The 19,011-nt window shown below is 42.4% G+C and overlaps 1 long non-coding RNA gene across 1 annotated transcript in view; it reads left to right on the top strand.

Annotated features, from left to right (window-relative positions):
* LOC140103868 (uncharacterized) overlaps nucleotides 1-16,487 on the top strand; it is a 29,107-nt gene extending 12,620 nt beyond the window's left edge. Inside the window, exons 2-3 of the long non-coding RNA XR_011850195.1 lie at nucleotides 14,701-14,802; nucleotides 16,466-16,487. This is a non-coding gene — a long non-coding RNA (uncharacterized lncRNA). The remainder of the gene's footprint in view (nucleotides 1-14,700; nucleotides 14,803-16,465) is intronic.
* Nucleotides 16,488-19,011: the final 2,524 nt, after the last annotated feature.

Genomic DNA, 19,011 nt, shown 5'->3' with positions numbered 1-19,011 from the left:
ATTTGCATTTTCAAAATGCAACAGTTAACACTTGGCAACATCCCCCACCCGAGCCTAGCCATTTTTCAGTGGGTGTAGACAGCCGGGGACAAGAATACCGGAGTGGCTGGCTTACGCGGCCTTGGGCACGCTATGGTCACAGTGTTTGGTATTGGGACCAGAGGATGAGCCTACAGCCTGGCAGGTCTCCAGCAGGTGGTGTGTGCAAGAATAATGGAGGGAGAGGCTGATAAGAGAGGTTTCTCCCTGGGGCAACCCCTGAGGTGTATATGGGAAACCCTGGGTGATGAAGAATGGGGAGCCTGTGATGATGAAACAGCCTGATCCAGGGATCACACGGAGGCACGTAGTGCAAATCAATTCATGGTTCTTTATTTGAACAGTAGGTTCAGCAGGCTAGAAAGTTAATAGGAGATAGCTGGTCCGCAGGAAGGGTTGCTCAAAGCCTGGTAATAGCATCAGGCTGAGATGGCAGATGGAGATGAGTCCGGACAGAGGAGCTCTGCTCTGGGGCTTAGTCTCCTGATTTGCCCAAGGTGTCAGGTAACTGGCCTGAGACACCTCTGCTTCCTGGTAGTATAACACTGGTTTGTGCAGCACAGACAGGTGCTACACACTCCTCTTCTTCTGCTTAGACTGAAGACTCTGTGCTTTCGCCCACAAGGGGTTTTTATTCTCCCCTAGTGAGAAGGCAGCACTCTCCAAAAAGCTTCCAGTTTGCTTTGCAGTAACAACATAGCATATTGTTGGTTTCAGACGATTGATATGTTAACCGTTTCCCTCTCAGGCAGTGGTTCCAGCTGCAATTACAAAGTTCCACACTTTTGGAGACCTGCTGATAGAGGTGATCAGTCTCCCTAGGCAGTTCCTACTATGGAGAGGGCGCTGTTCACAACAACTACCTACCCTGTGAAAAGTCGCACAAACGTCTCTAATGTTTACAAAACCCCTTGCTTATGCCTGCTCTGTACTGAAGGTTATTTGTGCAAAAAATTAAGACTTTTTACCCTGATTGTGCAAACATTTTGCAGACATCACCTGTGGATTTTTATCATAAATCTGGTGCAGTAGTGTAAAACTCTGTGGCAGGGGAGAGAAAGGGTGTAAAAGTTGGAACTACACTAAGGCCCCTTTTACACTCGTGAGTGTGATGCGATGAACTCGCATCACAATCGCAACACGTGCTGCTCGGATCGCATGGCCCGAACGCTGCAAACCGGAACTGAACTGACATGCTGAGTTGAGTTCCGGTTTGCAGCGTTCGGGCCATGCGAGTTCATCGCATCACAATTGCGAGTGTAGAAAGGGCCTAAGTTGCAAAAAGAGAAAAAAAAAAAGCAAAAAAAGTTTAATAAACGAACACCCGAATCAAATTGGCATAGTTTTGGGGAAAGTGGCCACGGTCTGCTAAGCAGTGTTTCAAAAGTATGTGAATATAGAATGTAATTTGCTAGCATAATCTAATCGGAGAAGCAGAGTTAGATTAGACAGTCAAATATTGTGCCGGATATATCATCAGCATCAGCCACTCTGACATATGTGGTACAGTATAAAGCCCCATTCACACTGCCATTGTGGGGACATATATATGGCCACAAGCTTGCGTCCTCATAGACAACAATAGCCAGGGCTACGGTCGGGCGTGCACACGTTAGGCTTTGTTCGTGTGAATGTAGCCTCAGATTGTGTAGGCTTGCATTACAGTGTATAACACCCATAAATCTGCTTGTAATCCAAAGTACTTGGTCATTGTGGGACCAGTCGTCTGGGTTAAAATTATTTCTTATGGGAAAACTTGCTTTTGATATAGGAGCGATTTGGATTTGGATTACAAGCATGTTACCGAAACGAATGATGCTTGTAACACAAGGTACCACTGTATATTGTTACTCTGATGATGAGTACTAGGTATATTTTATCTTTTTGTAATATCTCTTTTCAATTCCTCATTAAGGCACATGTCCAAAAGTATGTGAAACCTTCACAGAGGAACTTTGCATTGGGAAGTAGCTTGTTATAAGAAGACTTTACAAGGTGCAAACATTTTCTATACACACATATGAGCTTATCATGCAACTCATATTTTATTTTTATATTTTAGCAACCCACCCTGTCCCCATAGAGCACTGCACATACACTACTAAACATTTTTTATATGAAAGAATTACCTTAGAATGACATGTGCTGTGTGACTAGCCTTGTCGCCCCCTGGGCGGGGCTGAAGAGGAGTAGTCTCCCCCACCCTCGGGAAACCACTTCTCTGTGTGCGACTTTCAAAAGACTAATCTCGCCCTTCTCCGTCATTTTTATACCCCCTGGCTCGCCCACCCTGCATTTGTCTCCTCTCCGGGTGCTACGCAAACTATGTAGCTACTCCGACTGGGCAGAGTACTTTGGCACATGCACAGATGAATGCGGGGACCTTGCGGCCAGCAGCGCATGTCTATGCACAAGATACAAGAGATGCTGACCGCGCAGGCGTGAGAATGCCTGACGCAGTCAGGGAGAGTTCCAGACAGTACGCTAGGTTCCTAAAGGTGCCTGCCCAAATTTAACTGCTGTCCATTATCCACAGCATTGCATATAAAAATGTGATTGGGGAAGTACCAGAAAAAAACTTAGCAAAGCACAGCTATTTTTGACCATCCTGTACATAATGAATGGAGTGACAGAACACATGCCCAATGTGCTGATCCATCCATTAGAACTTATCATGGTATCATAGTATATAAGGCTGGAAAAAGACACAAGTCCATCAAGTCCAACCTTTAAGAATTAAATAAATGTTTTATCCCCATAACCCATGATATTTTTTCTCTCCAGAAAGGCATCCAGGCCTCTCTTGAACATGTACATAGAGTCCGCCATAACAACCTCCTGCGGCAGAGAGTTCCATAGTCTCACTGCTCTTACAGTAAAGAACCTTTGTCTATGTTGATGGTAGAACCGCCTCTCCTCTAGGCGTAGAGGATGCCCCCTTGTCCTGGTCACAGGCCTAGGTATAAAAAAATCTTTGGAGAGATCCTTGTACTGTCCGTTCAGGTATTTGTAATCTGTCATTGTATTTTAGCCCCCCATTCCCCTAATAATCTTGGTTGCTCTCCTCTGCACCCGTTCCAGCTCTACTATATCCTTTTTATACACTGGTGCCCACAACTGTACACAATATTCCATGTGTGGTATGATTTGTATATCTGTAGAATCTATTCCTCTCTTGATACCTTCCATAATTGTATTTGCTTTAGCAGCAGCCGCCTGGCTCTGGTCACTTAAATTAAATTTACCATTTACCAAAACCCCAAGTCTTTTTCAGCTGCAGTTTTAAGGGATCCATGTTCCTCAGCCCCAGCAGTCAGACCCTCACCGATCAAAACTGCACTTTGTGAATTTAGCTTAAATATAGAAATTAGAATTCAATACTACTACAAACACTTATCCTCCTAAGCAGAAGATCGAAGGATAAGCTGTGGTTATACTGGTGGGTCCTCTCAAGTTCATGTGATGAAGAAATGGTAGGGTTACTTGACACCTATGTCTCACAGCCAGAAAAAGGGGAATGGAGGCTACACTGAAGATGCACCCCAGCACTTAAGGACATCTACCACCAGGATGAAGGATTGTAAACCAAGCACACTGACATACTGGTGTGTGACCCCTCTGGCAGGATCTGCTCTTCATAAGCTTTCTATTCCCTTGTTTGTAAGTAAGAAAAAAGGTTTTAAAATTATGCAAATGAACCTGAGGGGCTACAAAGCTCCATTAATACCAATGTAACCCAGAACCCCTTAGGCTCATTTGCATAATTTTAAAAGGATTCTTTTTTTAAACCAGGGCATAAGCTAAAAGAGGAGCAGATCCTGCCAGAGGGTGCACACACCAGCATGTCAGTGTGCTTGGCTTACAATTCTTGATCCTGGTAAATTTCCTTTATTGATTTTTTCCTTTTTCATTCCCACATTTAAAAGTCTATAACTTTTTTAGTTTTCCATGTAAAGAGCTGTATAAGAGTTTGTTTTGTGCATAAAAATTTTTTGCTGTGACAATATTTAATATTCCATGCTGTGTACTGGTAAGTGGGAAAAAAAATTCCAAATGCAGTGAAATCAGTGAAAAACCCCATTTGCCCAATTTTCTTGTAAGCTTAGTTTTTACAGCTTTCACTGTGTGCCCCAAATGACAACAGCAGGAAGAACTGTTATGTTATTTTGATAGATCGGACATTTTGTGAAGGGGTCGATAATATATTTATTATTTTTATTGTTTATTTTGTAATCAGTTTTTAGGGTTTTTTTAATATTTTTTTCTTTTTTTATACTATTATTTAGTCCCACCATGGTACTTTAAGCCTAGGTTCTCTGATTTTACCATATACAACCATACTGGGGCTTTTACATATCATCTATTATAGTGGTTCATTGTAATTGATGCTGTTAAACTACACAGACCCGAGGCTGTCATGGCGACAGATGGGGGAGTGACGATCTCTGCCAAGATGGCGGCATCCACACATGCTGCCGATCAAAGGGTTAACACCTGAGATGGGTGCTACCTGTGTGGAGAGGGCTCAGCCCGTGAGCCCTCTCCATACACGCATAGCTGACGTGTGCAGTAACACGCTAGTAAACAGTTTAAGTTACAGAATCTTGTTACCACTGCTAGATAACAAGTAGTATTACTTGTAAGTGCTCAAATAACGGTGTAAGGCCTCTTCCACACTAGCGTTGCGTTTCACGTCAGGGTGCAATGCGTGAAAAACTGACGTTTTTGGCTGCGTTTTTGTTCCATTTTTCCTTGGAGTAATTAGCGTTTTTGCGTTTTTCACGCGCGTGTTGTTAGCGTTTTTTTGCGTTTTCGGCGCAATTTTCACGCGCGAGTCAATGGGAGAATCGAGCATTTTTCAAAGGGACCATGGTTTTGGATTAAAATGGGTTATTTAATTGAAAAATAATGTCTTCTGATAAGTTGCAAACATCTGCAATCTATTCTTCACTGTTCCCCGTGTATATTATCTCCCGACAAGTTAGCAGATGTGAAGAACAGTGAAGAATAGAATAAAAACAGTGAACACAGTGAACACAGTGAACACAGGATCATTTAACCCCTAGGCGCACCTGGACGTTATAGTACGTCCCGGTGGCTAGATACTTAGCGCACCAGGACGCACTATAACGTCCTGCTTCTGGCACCGGCTCACGAACGGAGCCGGTACCAGAAGCAGCGGCTGTCAGCTGTCTAGTACAGCTGACAGCCTGCGCTAACACCCGCGATCGGAGCCGACTCCGATCGCGGGTGTTAACCCCTTACACGCCGCGGTCAAGCATGACCGCGGCGTGTAAGGGTCTTCCCCCTATGGATCGGATCCCCCGTGCCGCTTACCGGGGGATCCGATCCTCTCCTGGGCAGCTCCGAGGACTGGCATGTGCCCCGGAGCTGCCCGGTTTCCATGGCAGCCAGAACCCTTCCGGGTCTGACTGCAAACTGTCTGAGCATGCGCAAGCATGCTTAGACAGTTTACACTGCTCTACAATAAAATAGTATTGTAGAGCAGTGTATTGAACTTAAACCAGTGATCAGAGTATCACTGGTTTAAGTTCAAGTATGTAGAAGTAAAATTATGCAAAAACACTTAACACTACACATTATAATAAATAAAAAATAAATACATAAAAATATAAGCCCCTAAAATGTCACTTTCCCATAAAAACACTTAATAAAGTATAAAAAACATAAAAACACAAAAAACCCCCGCATGTTTGGTATTGCCGCGTCCGTAACAATCTGCATAATAAAACAGAATTGTTACTGGACCCGCACGGTAAACGCCGGAGGAAAAAAACGCAAAAAACTTTCCGAAAAAAAAGATAATTTTTAATTAATACCCTATAAAAAATGCTCTAAAAAGTGATTTAAAAAATTTTATGCACTCTAAAATAAGCCCACTAAAAAGAACAACTGTTCTCGCAAAAAATAAGCCCCTAACCAGATTTGTCAGCCAAAAAATAAAAAAGTTATGCATATGAATAGATGGTGATGCTAAAATGAATAAGATTTTCTCCAAATTAGTTTTTATTCAGTACAATTGAATAAAATACACAAAACCCCCACATATTTGGTATCCCTGCGTCCGTAACAATCTGCATAATAAAACAGAATCGTTATTAGATCCGCAAAGTGAACCCCGTAAAAAACAACCTCAAAAAACTCTCTCTGAAAAAAAGATGATTTTTTATTAATGCCCTTTAAAAATGCTCTAAAAAGTGATTTAAAAAAGTTACGCAATCTAAAATAAGACCACTAAAAAGAACAATCCTTCTCGCAAAAAATAAGCCCTTAAACAGATTTGTGAGGTGAAAAATAAAAAAGTTATGCATATGAAAGACGGTGATGCTAAAATTAACAACAATTTTGCCAAATTACTTTTTATTCAGTAAAAATGGGAAAAAATTAAAAATATATATAAATGAAGTATTTTTGTAATCGTGGCGACCCATAGAATAAAAATAATATACTATTTTTATGGTATGGTTAACGGCCAAAAAAAAACCACATAAAAATGTTCCTAAAAATTGACGATTTTCATTTCCTCCTCCAACAAAGCTTTAATTAAATCTCACCAATTAGCTATAGATGCCCCAAAATTATGTACCAGAAAAGTGCATCTCATGTGGCAAAAGAAATAAGCCCCTATAGGTCCTCAATAAAAAAAGAAAAAAATTATAGCCTGTACAATGTGACATAGCAAATCGGATCTGGATGGCGCCTCCTTCCCTCCTATGCCCAGCCGTGCGCCCATACAGCAGGTTACCACCACATATAGGGTATCGGTGTACTCGGGAGAAATTGGGTATCAAACTTTGTGGAGCCTTTTTTCATTTAATCCATTGTAAATGTTTAATTTTCCACCCAAAATGAGTGTATTGTGAAAAAATATTACAATTTTCAGACTGCACCTCCGTTTTGTTTTAACCCCTATAAAACACCTAAAGGGTTAACAAACTTCTTAAAAGTGTTTTTTCATACGTTGAGGGGTGTAGTTTCCACAATGGGGTAATTTATGAGTCTAGCTATTATTTAGGCCTCTCAGTGTCAATTAGAAGTTGAGCAGGTCCATCTAAGTACGGGTTTTGGTGATTTTACAAAAAATGTGAAAAATGATACCTAAATTCTGAGCCTCAGAACATTCTAGTAAAATATGTGGAATCTTAAAAAAACCATGCCAACATAAAGCAGACATTTGGGAAATGTAAGTTATGAATTTATTTGGGTGCTATGACTATCTGCATCAAAAGTAGAGAATTTAGAACGTTGAAAATATAGAATTTTTCCAATTTTTTGCCAAATTTTGTTTTTTTTCATAACTAAACGCAAAAGATTTCATCCAAATTTTTAAACTAATTTGAAGTACAATGTGTCACGAGAAAACAATCTCAAAATCCCCTGGATTTCTCATAGCGTTCCCACGCTATAACCACTTATAGTGACACAGGGCAGATTTGAAAAATGGGTCCGCGTCCTTTAGGCCAAAAGATGCTGTGTCCCGTAGGGGTTAAGATAAAAACACAGAGCAGAACACAGTGCAGAATAGATTACAGATGTTCGGCACATCTGCTTACTTGTCGGGAGATACGCGCGGAACGGTGCGAACAAAATAGCATGTGAAGAACAATATATATGTGTGAAGAACAAATTGCAGATGTTTAAATGCAGTGTAGAAGGGGCTTAAAGGGGTATTCCGGGAATATGATCGTCTGACACAAAAACCCATGATGATATAAATAAATGAATACAACAATACTCAATGTCATTAGTCACAAAACAGAGCTAAAATAATATGATTTTATGATTTACAAAATTTATGGCCTCTCTAAAGTAGGTGGAGTTATCACTAAGATGTCCGCCACTGGAAACTACAAGTTCCATGATCCTTTAGTTCTCAGTAACTCCTCCTACCTCTCAGGCTCAGCTCGCAGTGATGATGTAACAGGTTTTCTTCCTCTGTCACCATGGTAATGATGTGTAACTGCCATCACCAAAACACTGGCCATACTGGATGCACTGCAACCAACCGACTACAGCCAAACGTAGTGGTGATCACATGACCATGCCCAGGCAGGTACAGGACATGTGATGTGGACATGTGACCAGCGGCCATCTTCTTTTCTGCGACGGACCGTGCGGAGGAAATTAACGGACTGATTAAAGGGCCAGTAGCATTTTAATTCTCCATCACAGTCTATGTCACCAGCATTTTCTGCTACGGGGAGCAAAATTTTAAATAACAACTAATTACACATTAGCTTATATTTTGAGTGCCCACTTTTATATGAATTATGCTGATTCCTGGAATACCCCTTTAAGGATATTTTCACATTTCGCTTTATGATACATTCACTAGGAAGGACAATTTGTTATGCACAAAATAAGCCTTCATACAGCTCTGTACACAGTTAATAAATAAGTTATTAAAGACGCTGAGTGAAAAATGGAAACGCAAAAAATGAAAATAGGCGTCGTAATTGTCCTGGGCCCAGGTGTGAGGCGTCCTCTGCGCCCAGTCCAGTCCTGCCCCTGGTCAGACACATCATATAGACATATACCTGAGAGTTTACTATTGTTGTGACTTCTTCAGCCATAATAAATGTTGGTGGAAGAGGAGAAGCACTTTGTTGTCAGAATTTGGGCAGGTGGCTTCCCTTCCTCAGATCTGTCTCATACAGTAACCATAGGCTGGCACTGGGAGGGTGAGGGCTTCTCTTCCGGGCTCATACACCGCAGCCCTTACATGTCCCGCCGGGTCCCTCTGCTGATGCTCCATGCACAGCGGCCGCACTGCAGCGCCCTGTCCCGGCGCCTCTATCATATGAGCGAGGGTGCTGCCCCCGGCGCTGGGGAGGACGTTTCCGGGGAGCAGCGGTACGAGAGGCCGAGGACGGAGGCGGCGCAGGAGGCCGAGGTGACGGCGGACGTCCTGACTATAGTGTCCGCGCATGAAGCCGCCTGCCGGGTGAGGAGCTGTGTGCCAGGAGGGGAGGGACACACAGACTGCACAGCCCATCACTCCTAGTACAGTCACCCCTACTAGAGACATTGTTAGGTTGTATTCACATAAAAATGGTGGATTCTGCCATATATTTAGTTATATTTACAGCTGCATTCACAAGCATTTGCATTGCATTTACAAACACAATGCAAATGTACGTGGGCAAGGCTCGGCCCGATCGCATATTCGTTTCCTTTGAAGCCTGTGCGGTCAGTTAGTAGCACAGTTTTTACAACTTTTTAGCGTTTTGCGACTTTTGCTGCCATTTTACATCTTACGTTTCCCATGTTAGGTTTTTTCAGTGGTGCGCCTGATTTGTCATTAGTTTCCAGAAGTTTGACATTGAAAATATTGCAATTTTGTGGCGAATCCATTAAAAAGTTGCAGTAAAAAGTCACAAAAACACTCCAGCTCACTACCGCCATTTTTCATGGCAAATTATGTCGTATCACTTCCAGGGCTGTTTTTAGCAGCGTCGTGTATGGCACTGCCATGTTACGATGTACGATTTAGAATACTCCATTCATTTCCATGCAAGTGGCAGTCACACCTCCGAGAGACCCACATTCACAGAAACCCATAGCGAAAAGTTTCTAGGTGCAAGCGTCACTTTTCACCACATCAGAGATGCTTTTTTTCTACACTACATTTCCCACAGTGGGTCCATTCGCACTGCTATTGTGTGGACGTATACATCCCCATAGGCAGCCAATGGCAGTACATGTGTGGCACCACATCGCACACGGGGAAAAGATGGAGCTTGCTTTATCATTCCCCCAGTGACAGTAACTTGAATCTGCAGGGCCCCAGTGCAAAGTCTGTGCCAGGCCCCCTGACTATAATGTATGGTTTATATAACTCATATGGGAAAGTGACACCTTATGGGCACCTAAGGGTGATGGCACACATGGCATTTTGAACGCGTTTATGGCCCGTTTTTAAATATGCATGTGTGGCATCACCCTGAGGGTCACACGTTGGGTTTTGGTTGCATTTTCATTGCATTATGAAACACATTACAACAGCAAAACACCGGCGGCTCGTTCCCGATCGCAGGCGTTTCCATAGAAACGCCGATGCGTTTCTAAGCGCAGACAAAGAGCTACGTGTGGCGCCAGCCTAAGTCCTCTTGCACATGAGCATTGTTTTCTTCTGTGTGCTATCGCTTTTTTTGTTTTTGTGGATGACACGCTAACACATTAATATCAATATCAGGTCCTATTCCTGTGCCATGTTTGCGGCCTTCCCATAGAAGTCTATGGGGACATGATGCCGCACAGTAGGCATGCGTATTTGCAGATCATTTTCTAGACAAAACAATCATGTGACTAATTTTCTGGTTTAACTGGCGGATCTGCAAAAACAGATAACACTTGGACCGAAAAATGGAATGAATGTTTGTGGTCCGAGAACAGAACATTTCGTGCACCGGTTGCCTCACACAGAATTTTCTTCAATGATTCTGGTGATTGAATTAATGACTTTTCTGTCAATGTAGTTTACAGCATTTAGTGTAAAGAAGCTAGCCATATACTTGTGATCCTATTACTGTGCATTATACACTATTTACCATTCCAGACCCTATACAAGCCGTCATAGCCGTTTTCTGTGAATGATTGAAAATGAAGAGTAATTAGATCTTTGTTCACGTTTTTCTTGCTTCTTGTCATGAACAATTTTCTAATGTCCATTGAGTGTCAGTTCTCCGACACAGGCGGGATTTTAAGCTGACCATGCTCTCGCTAATTAATATGGCATGTGGGAAAGGAAATTTGGCTTGCAGAGAATTGGAATGAATTGATTATATTTTACATTCCGGTGATGTATGTTGTGGTTCCAAAGCTGAAAAGTTGACATTGAGCAGAATGACAGAGGCTTCTCCCTTCACACGGTGACATCCCTTTTGTTAAGCTGCCTGCGAGGACAGTGATAACAGTGACACAACAGAAACAGGGTGTATGCTAACCCCTCAGTATACTTCAGCTTTGTTAGAAGGGGAAAAACTTTCTAAATGGTATTACTTATCATCACAGAAAAGTTAGATAACCTGCTTGTGTCAGGATCTGATGTACATTGGGGCAAACTATGTGCTACTAATGGCTTATTGCACTCTTTACATTCATGCATGTTTGACCACCCTCTGGGCGCGTTCACACGTTCCGCTAGCGGAACACGCCCTCTGGCGAATTAGCAAAAAAAACTCATCTGTTTTCAGTCCACTTTGTAGTATCCATTTGATCCATTTTTTCACATCTGGCCACTCCCTTCCCCCCTTTAAAAAAAATATGCTTTACAAAAATTAGAGGGCAAGGCACCTGGTTCACCAACATCATATGAGCAAAAAGAAACAGACTGCGTCCACTTGTTTTGCAGATGACTGCTATTGAAACCTGTGGTTCTCAAACGTGAAAGAAATAGTGTACGCTCCAATGTTTCTTCGTCAGTGACATCCCTTTTGTTAAGCTGCCTGCGAGGACAGTGATGACAGTGACACAACAGAACCAGGTCGTATGCTCACCCCTCAGTATACTTCAGCTTTGTTAGAAGGGGAAAAACTTTCTAAATGGCATTACTTATCATCACAGAAAAGTTAGCCAACCTGCTCAATTTTTTCGGTCGTGTCAGGATCTGATGTACATTGGGGCAAACTACGTGCTACTAATGGCTTATTGCACTCTTTACATTCATGCATGTTTGACCAACCTGAGTGGACATGACTGAGTGTTATGAGATGTGTAGGAAATGATAGCCCTGGACAGTATGACTACCTTGACAGTCTACCAAACCAAATAGTCAGCACAAAGCCAAATAATATTCACCTTAGGCAAATCTTTTTCATTTGAACCCACTCCATCAACAACTCACTATTAGACCTAAGGCCGCCGCCACACGTAGCGCTTAGTCTGCGCTTGCCAAAGCAGACAAAGTCGCGCCCACCGGGGCGGGCCACGGTGTTTAACGCGAAACACCGGCGGCTCGTTCCCGATCGCAGGCGTTTCCATAGAAACGCCGATGCGATCGGGCCAAGGCCCGCCCCGGTGGGCGCGACTTTGTTTGCGTTTGCAAGCGCAGACAAAGCGCTACGTGTGGCGGCGGCCTTAGACTATGAGAGCGATTAGGTGACAAATTGATACACATTTGCATCAGCACTTTGTTGTGAAACTATGATAGGTTTGCACATACTAAATGCCTCATACAAACAGGTGATTATTAAATGTTTTTGTGATAGGTGGATGAGTTAGATGGACCTTCGGGAACGGATTATTTTGTACTTTGATGTTGTATTGATTTTTTAGATTATATGTACAAATAAAGTAGATTTTATTTTTAATCATACTGTGATGAATTATTTATGATCCGGTTTTCACTTTTGACAGTCTTTAGCGTAGTCCAGATATTCTTTCCATGTTCCGTTTTTTAATAATTTTTTTTCCCACAAATTGTATGACACTTTTGCAAACAATATTTTATACCATATACAGCCTGTCCCCGGGTTACGTACAAGATAAGTTCTGTAGGTTTGTACTTAAGTTGGATTTGTATGTAAGTTGGTACTGTATATTTTATCATTGTCTGTAAATCGGGTGTTCTTAAGTAGGGGACCGCCTGTATAGTAAGGTATAGTATTACTATCAAAAAATGTGAAGCTGGAAATTGTGGCTGGACTGTGACCTCATTTTATGGATATCGATATACCTAAGCAGCAAGGTGGCCGGTGCCTATTCCATCACATATGGCAAAACTAAGGGAAGGTGAGCAGATATTTTTCACATAGTATTACTACCATCCTACCAGACTGGTGCACTGTGATAGCCAACCTTTTAGATACCGAATGCCCGAATTACAATCAAAACCCAAGCAGTAGCTTATTTTTTCTGCTCTGCTCAGCTTTGAATCGTATAAGTGCACTGAGGATGCCAATACATTAAAAGAAGGAGGGGAAATTTGAACTATTGTAGTATTGACAGAAAGAATTGAGGGGGTTTACAGTAGGTAACTTACCCGGTCCACACCTCTTCTCTCATCCTGTAGTCTCAGGCAACCAAGAATGTGTTGTGGCTAGAAGTGGAAGATGAGGCCACGAGTCCTGTCTGGTTAACTCCGTTTTGGGGCAGTGGCTTGGGTGCCCACAAACATGACTCTGAGTGCCGCCTCTGGCACCCATGCCATAGGTTTGCTACCACTGATATAAGGGGAATATTTATCATGAGGCAGGCATCTTGTAACTATATGAAGTCTGTCTTTGTTGCTCTTCAGGCCATCACTTTTATGATTGTGGCTTTGTGACTTTCAATGAAGTGGCATAGGTACTGAGACTGAAAGTAGTTTTTTCTGTAGCAATCTGTAAACTGCATGAGCCAACAGAACGATGCATCAGTCAATTAGCACGCTTATGTTTTAGTGGTATGCAACTTTTTAATGCCAAAAAAGTCATTGATAATGATACATTTCCCCATAAGACTGTAACTGTAAGTTACACAAAGTTTTATGTAGGGTACATCTGTGTATAAAATATAAAATGATGTACAATTAGGTTTGCCATTTAAAGGGGTTTTCCCATAAAAAGATTTCAATATTCAAATGTAAGTTAAAAAAAAATAAAAACTATAAATTTATTAAGCCTGTATTAGCAGAGAAAATAATTTTTATGTTTGTTGTGATACTGTCTACGGTCGCTGCCTCAATCGTGCCCAGCCGTGTTCCTTTAGCCCTAGGAGACTGGGAGGCACGTGCCGGCTTCAGAAAGGGCCAGCACATCGTTAATTGGTGGCTTCACAAAATTTAGAGGGCCAGCACATAGTTAATTGGCACTGGCCATTTCCCAGAATTCTATATAAACCTGCCTATCCCTGTACACCATGTGCCTTATAGCCTTAGAGAAAATGTGTCTGATGCCCTGTGCGATTATCCCGATTTCCCATTGTGACCTCAATTCCGTTCCTGACTTCGCTCCTGTGCTGCCCGTCCTAACCCTCTGCTGCGTCCCCAACTCTGATCCTGTGCTGCCTGTCTTGTTCTCCTGCCTGTCCCTGACCACGACCTTGCGTTACGATTCTGTACTTTGTCTTGGCCGCCACCGCGGACAAAGACACACATGTGGACCGACCTTGTGGTACCACACCGCAACAAGTCCAACCAGCTTTGCGGCAGGCTTTGGTGAAAACCCGGTGCCCGGTCGTCTTACATCATCCCCTGTGGTACAGAGGATCCACTACCACAGATCCTGACAGATACATGATAAAAGTAGCAAATTTTTATTGGAAAAAATAACCCAATAAAATTTCATTCTTAAATATAATGCACTGAAAGTGTGATGCGATGAACTTGCATCAAACTCGCAGCGTGTGCTGCCCGGATCTCCCAGCCCGAGCGCTGTAAACCTAAACTGAACTCAGCTTGTCAGTTCAGTTCTGGTTTTTAGCGTTCGGGCAGGGAGATCCAGGCAGCACGCGTTGCGAGTTCATCGTATCACACTCGCACGTGTGGAACGGGCCTTAAAGTAAATTAGTAAGCCATTTATAACCCCAAATTGTCCTTCTATAAACAAGATCCCATACAGCTATAGAGACTGAAAAATAAAAAAGTTACATCTTGTAGAAGGCATATAGCCTTGTGCAGAGAGAAGGGGTTAAATAATACAATGTGTATATCTCTTTAAGGCTGGACAAGATGGATACACTGATCCACAGACTGGATATTTTGTTTTCACCAGACTGGCTCATCTGAGAAGAGGTAAATGCTGCGGCAGTGCTTGCAGACATGTAAGTATCTTTCTGAATTCACTTTCTGCTAATAGATGCAAGATTCAAATGATCAGCTTACATTTCCATTTAGTACAATTGGGCCAAGCTCCTCCTTACAGACTTTGAAAGGTGTGTTTCAAAACTCCCCAGAATGGGAAGCTGCTCGTCCCCGAACGCATAAGACATTGGGACAAGGCTGCATTCATACCTTCACTGTGCGGTCACACGTTGCAGTAAAAACTCAATCAGCTTTGAGGTGGTTTTAGATGCAGTTTTGTCAATTGAACAGGTGAAAGACATGAACTGAACGGGTGAATGACATTTGTGGAGCAGGTTTCCCCTTCAAAATCAAATTCACTCATTCAATTCATATCTTTCACCTGTTAAATTGACAAAACTGCACCTAAAACCACCTCAAAGCTGATTGCTATGCAATCCTGTGACTGCACCCTCAGTTTTTCAGATGCAGTTTTTGATGTCCAACCCATGAATGGAATGAAAACACAGGAGGAACAGCTTCTCTTAAAATGTAGATTCACCCATCACAACCCACACCTGCTTTTGGTTCAAAAAACTGCATCAGAAACGTGGCGTTTTTCTTGTGTTTCAAACGCATCCAAAACAAAAGTGGGAGGGGGGGGCGATCTGCCTGAAATGCATGTGTTTTATTGCAAACGCATATGCGTTTTGGCCAACCCCCCCCCACACACACACACACACACACACTTTCAATTTTGGATGCGTTTAAAACTGTAAGAAAAATGCCACGTGGGAAGGCGCCCTCAGAACCTGGCTGCATTCATACGTTGCGTTTTGAACATTGCGTTTGTCCACATTTTTCAAGACACAGGCCTGGTTTCTTCAACTACTTTCACAGATTTTGTCTTATTTCTTTTTTTGCATTTCAATTGTGTCTGCTGCGTTTTTGATTTTTTAATTGGTTGCAGTTTACACTTTGCAATACAATGGGGGACATTTACATAAAGTGTCGGTGTCTGCATTGGCTTTGTTATCGACCTGCTCTCGGAAAGAAGATACACATTTAATATTGTAGAGCTGTGCAGAGACATTTCTGGCGCCGAGACCATTTTCTGTCCCCGAGACCATTTTCTGTCCCTGGGACCAAAATCTGTCCCGAGAACCAGAAATGTGTACAACAGTCCCTGCTAGACGAGTTTTCTTTTGGTCTACTTTCCGCCAGTTTACAGCGCCCAAAAATGGCTGTGACACATATTAATTGTGTCTGAGTTTCCACTCTGCCAAAGCCACGCCCCTTTTCGGAGAAGAGTCGGAGCAGGCGGAAAAAGTCATTTTTTCTGTCCCCGACAGCTAATAAATAGGTAGGAGAGCAGAACATGTGGTGAAAGCGCCACAAAACTGGCGGAAACGCCATAGTAAATGTCCCCCAATGTGTTTGCAAACCTAGTTAAGGGCGCTGTCCCACCGCGCGTTTTGGCTGCGTTTGCAAACGCAGACCAAACCGCACCCACCGGGGCGGGCCGCAGCCCGATCGCGCCAGTGTTTCTATGAAAACCCCTGCGATCGGGAACAAGCCGTCGGTGTTTTGCATTAAATTTTTTTTAGGCAGTCTGTTAAAAACCTCATGGGTAGTACATCCAAGTCACTTTTTTAGGCTCCAGGAATTTGGAAATAACATGGATCCATTTTCTCTCTCTTGCAGTGCCCTTTTGGCCAGGAAAATGTTAAGGATTCCTCTAAAAAGAAGCAATTTAATTCCTTTTTTTATATATGACAGCTGATTCCAATCTTTCAGCAATTTTTTTTTTCATTAATTTTGCGGATTTTAGAAGATAGTACCACAAAGCAATTGTTTTTAGCCCTGCAAGCGATGCCGTCTCTCTAGTTAATATTCCTAAGTAATGAATTCAATGTTAATTGTAATAAACATCAAATGGAAAGCAAATGTTTCTAGTCATTAGTGTGTGCGTCCAATGTTACTCTGTGCTCCGGATGCCATGGTTATCCCAGCTTTCATTTTCCCTCTTTTAATCAATTTCTAAGCAGTTTTAATGTTGTATCTGTTTATTTGTCAAAGTTATTTTTATTACATTTGGCTCAGAGTTAACGCTGGTAAAGTCATTGTACAAGAAAGAATCTTTTTAAAAATTTGTGTGAATGTGTTTGTTGCCCAGAAACAAAAGATATTACTTACCTAGTATTATATTACTACCATGCATTGCACAGTGCTGCTTAGCCTTTGTCAGGTACCATGTTATGCTACTATTCACACCTGGTTAGATGTGATTTTTGCTCTATATAGTCATCTCATTCCACATAAGGGTCTCCATAGCAACACTGTATCCATCAGGAATCAAACATGAACAGATCATTATGATGGTATCTCAGAACTGAAGATATATAAAACAGTTTCTCTATCTATGAGGGTCATTTTCATTCAATTGTTGTATTGTACATATTTTGGAGACTGAAAGGTAAATATGACCCATTCAGATACAAAGAAACTATTGTTTGTTGACATGAAGTAAGATCAATAGAGTTGGATATAAATCCTATTCTGTCTTTTTTATTGTTTTCTATACGGTGATTAAACATCACAGATGGTCTGAATGTATATATAAAATCCTATGTAACATCACTTGCAGCAGGTTTACCATTATTCAGCTAAGACATTATCACAGAAATATATGGCTTGAAAATTGTGGCCATTCATTACTGCTTACAGTATTGTATGGGTACTTTTTACTGATATTCAGTGGCTTGCTATGAATGGAGGTAGACCACGCAGCTGCTATGGGGCCCACAGTGCACGGGGGCCCTGGCTGCATGGCAGATGTGTAACTCCTCATTACCAGCTGATACGTTATCTGCACAGGAAGATGAGCTGTGGACATTTGCATTGATCTGGTCCCATTCAGTTGCCTGCTGTTCTAGATGAAATGAAATGTGAATGTGAAACATATATAAGGCTACCTTCACACAAACGCATGGGGGATTTATATACGGCCGCCATGCGCTGTGTATTCCTATGAAAAGGGGCAAGGGTGAGCAGCGCTCTCCCCCTCCTCCTTTCCCCCGCGCTGATGTATGCCCACCATACTGCGGTGCACGTAGCCTGAGTCTTACATGCCAAGGTCACATTGCGTTTTAGCAGATGCAGTGGAAACGCAATGTAACCTGAGCATGTAATCAAGGCTGAAGCCAGTGGAATGCGTCAGAATCGCAACACACAATGTGACGCAACGCATCGTGTGAATGCGCCCTAAGGATGTACATAGTGTGCTGCACTAATGTGTGTGTTTGTAAAGTGATACATGTATTGTGTGTGTTCTGCATGTTGGGTGTACTGCCTTCCATCCCACAGTGGTGCAGAGCTCAACCTTTGTACTGCACAGGTTGATTTCTGCATGTCATCTGCAGCAATAAGTGACATGTCACTTGATTGCTGCCGATTATAAATAGTTTTTTCTGCTGCAGATTTTTTTCACAATTTGTGTATAGGATTATAATAAATCCCATACACTACACTGCTACTGTATTACAATCCAGATTTACCACCCGGTAATGCCATGCCGCAAATCTGCAGGCAGTATGCTATGTGGGAAAGTACCCTATCAGGTTTGGGGCCAAAAAAAACCTTTGAGAGCTTGGGGTCCTAGTCTTCCTAGGTAAGCCCTTTTAATGATTTAACTCTCCTTATATGGACATCACTGGGGACCTCCCAGAATGTATACTCAGCAGAGGCCGGGGATGGATGCAATGCGAGACAAAAGAGTACTCCCTCTTTTAATACAATTTTACATATTAGTGCTTAAATGGAACCTGTCATCAGAAATTGGTATAATAAACCACTACAAGTATGTTGTGAAGCAGCTGAACACCTTCTAGATGATGTTTCTTTCATGGCCCAGGGTGGTGGCATCATCCCCAAAATCTACTTTAAAGTGAGATGTAAAGGAGTTGTGGTGGAGAGTTTACCATTGACGTCATGCTCTCCTCACCTCAGAACAAGCCCTTTCAATGTAACTAATGCTCCTGCATCCAGAGACATCACTAACCATGTCTCCTGAAGTCTGACAAATGATGCTAATCACAAGGAAAAAGGTGGGAAAGCCTGATTTTAGTGTCAAAGTCTCCACCTCCTTGACTGTAGGCGGAGACCATATTAGATCTCACTATAACCCCTTAGCTCTCAGTGCCACACTAGTACTGTGCAGGCACCCGCTATTAGCGCTCTGCGCCGCACTA

Source organism: Engystomops pustulosus, chromosome 10 (assembly GCF_040894005.1).
Source record: "Engystomops pustulosus chromosome 10, aEngPut4.maternal, whole genome shotgun sequence".
Taxonomy (NCBI): Eukaryota; Metazoa; Chordata; class Amphibia; order Anura; family Leptodactylidae; genus Engystomops; species Engystomops pustulosus.
The sequence above is the reverse complement of the archived record's forward strand: the minus strand, read 5'-3'. Positions and strand labels throughout refer to the sequence as shown.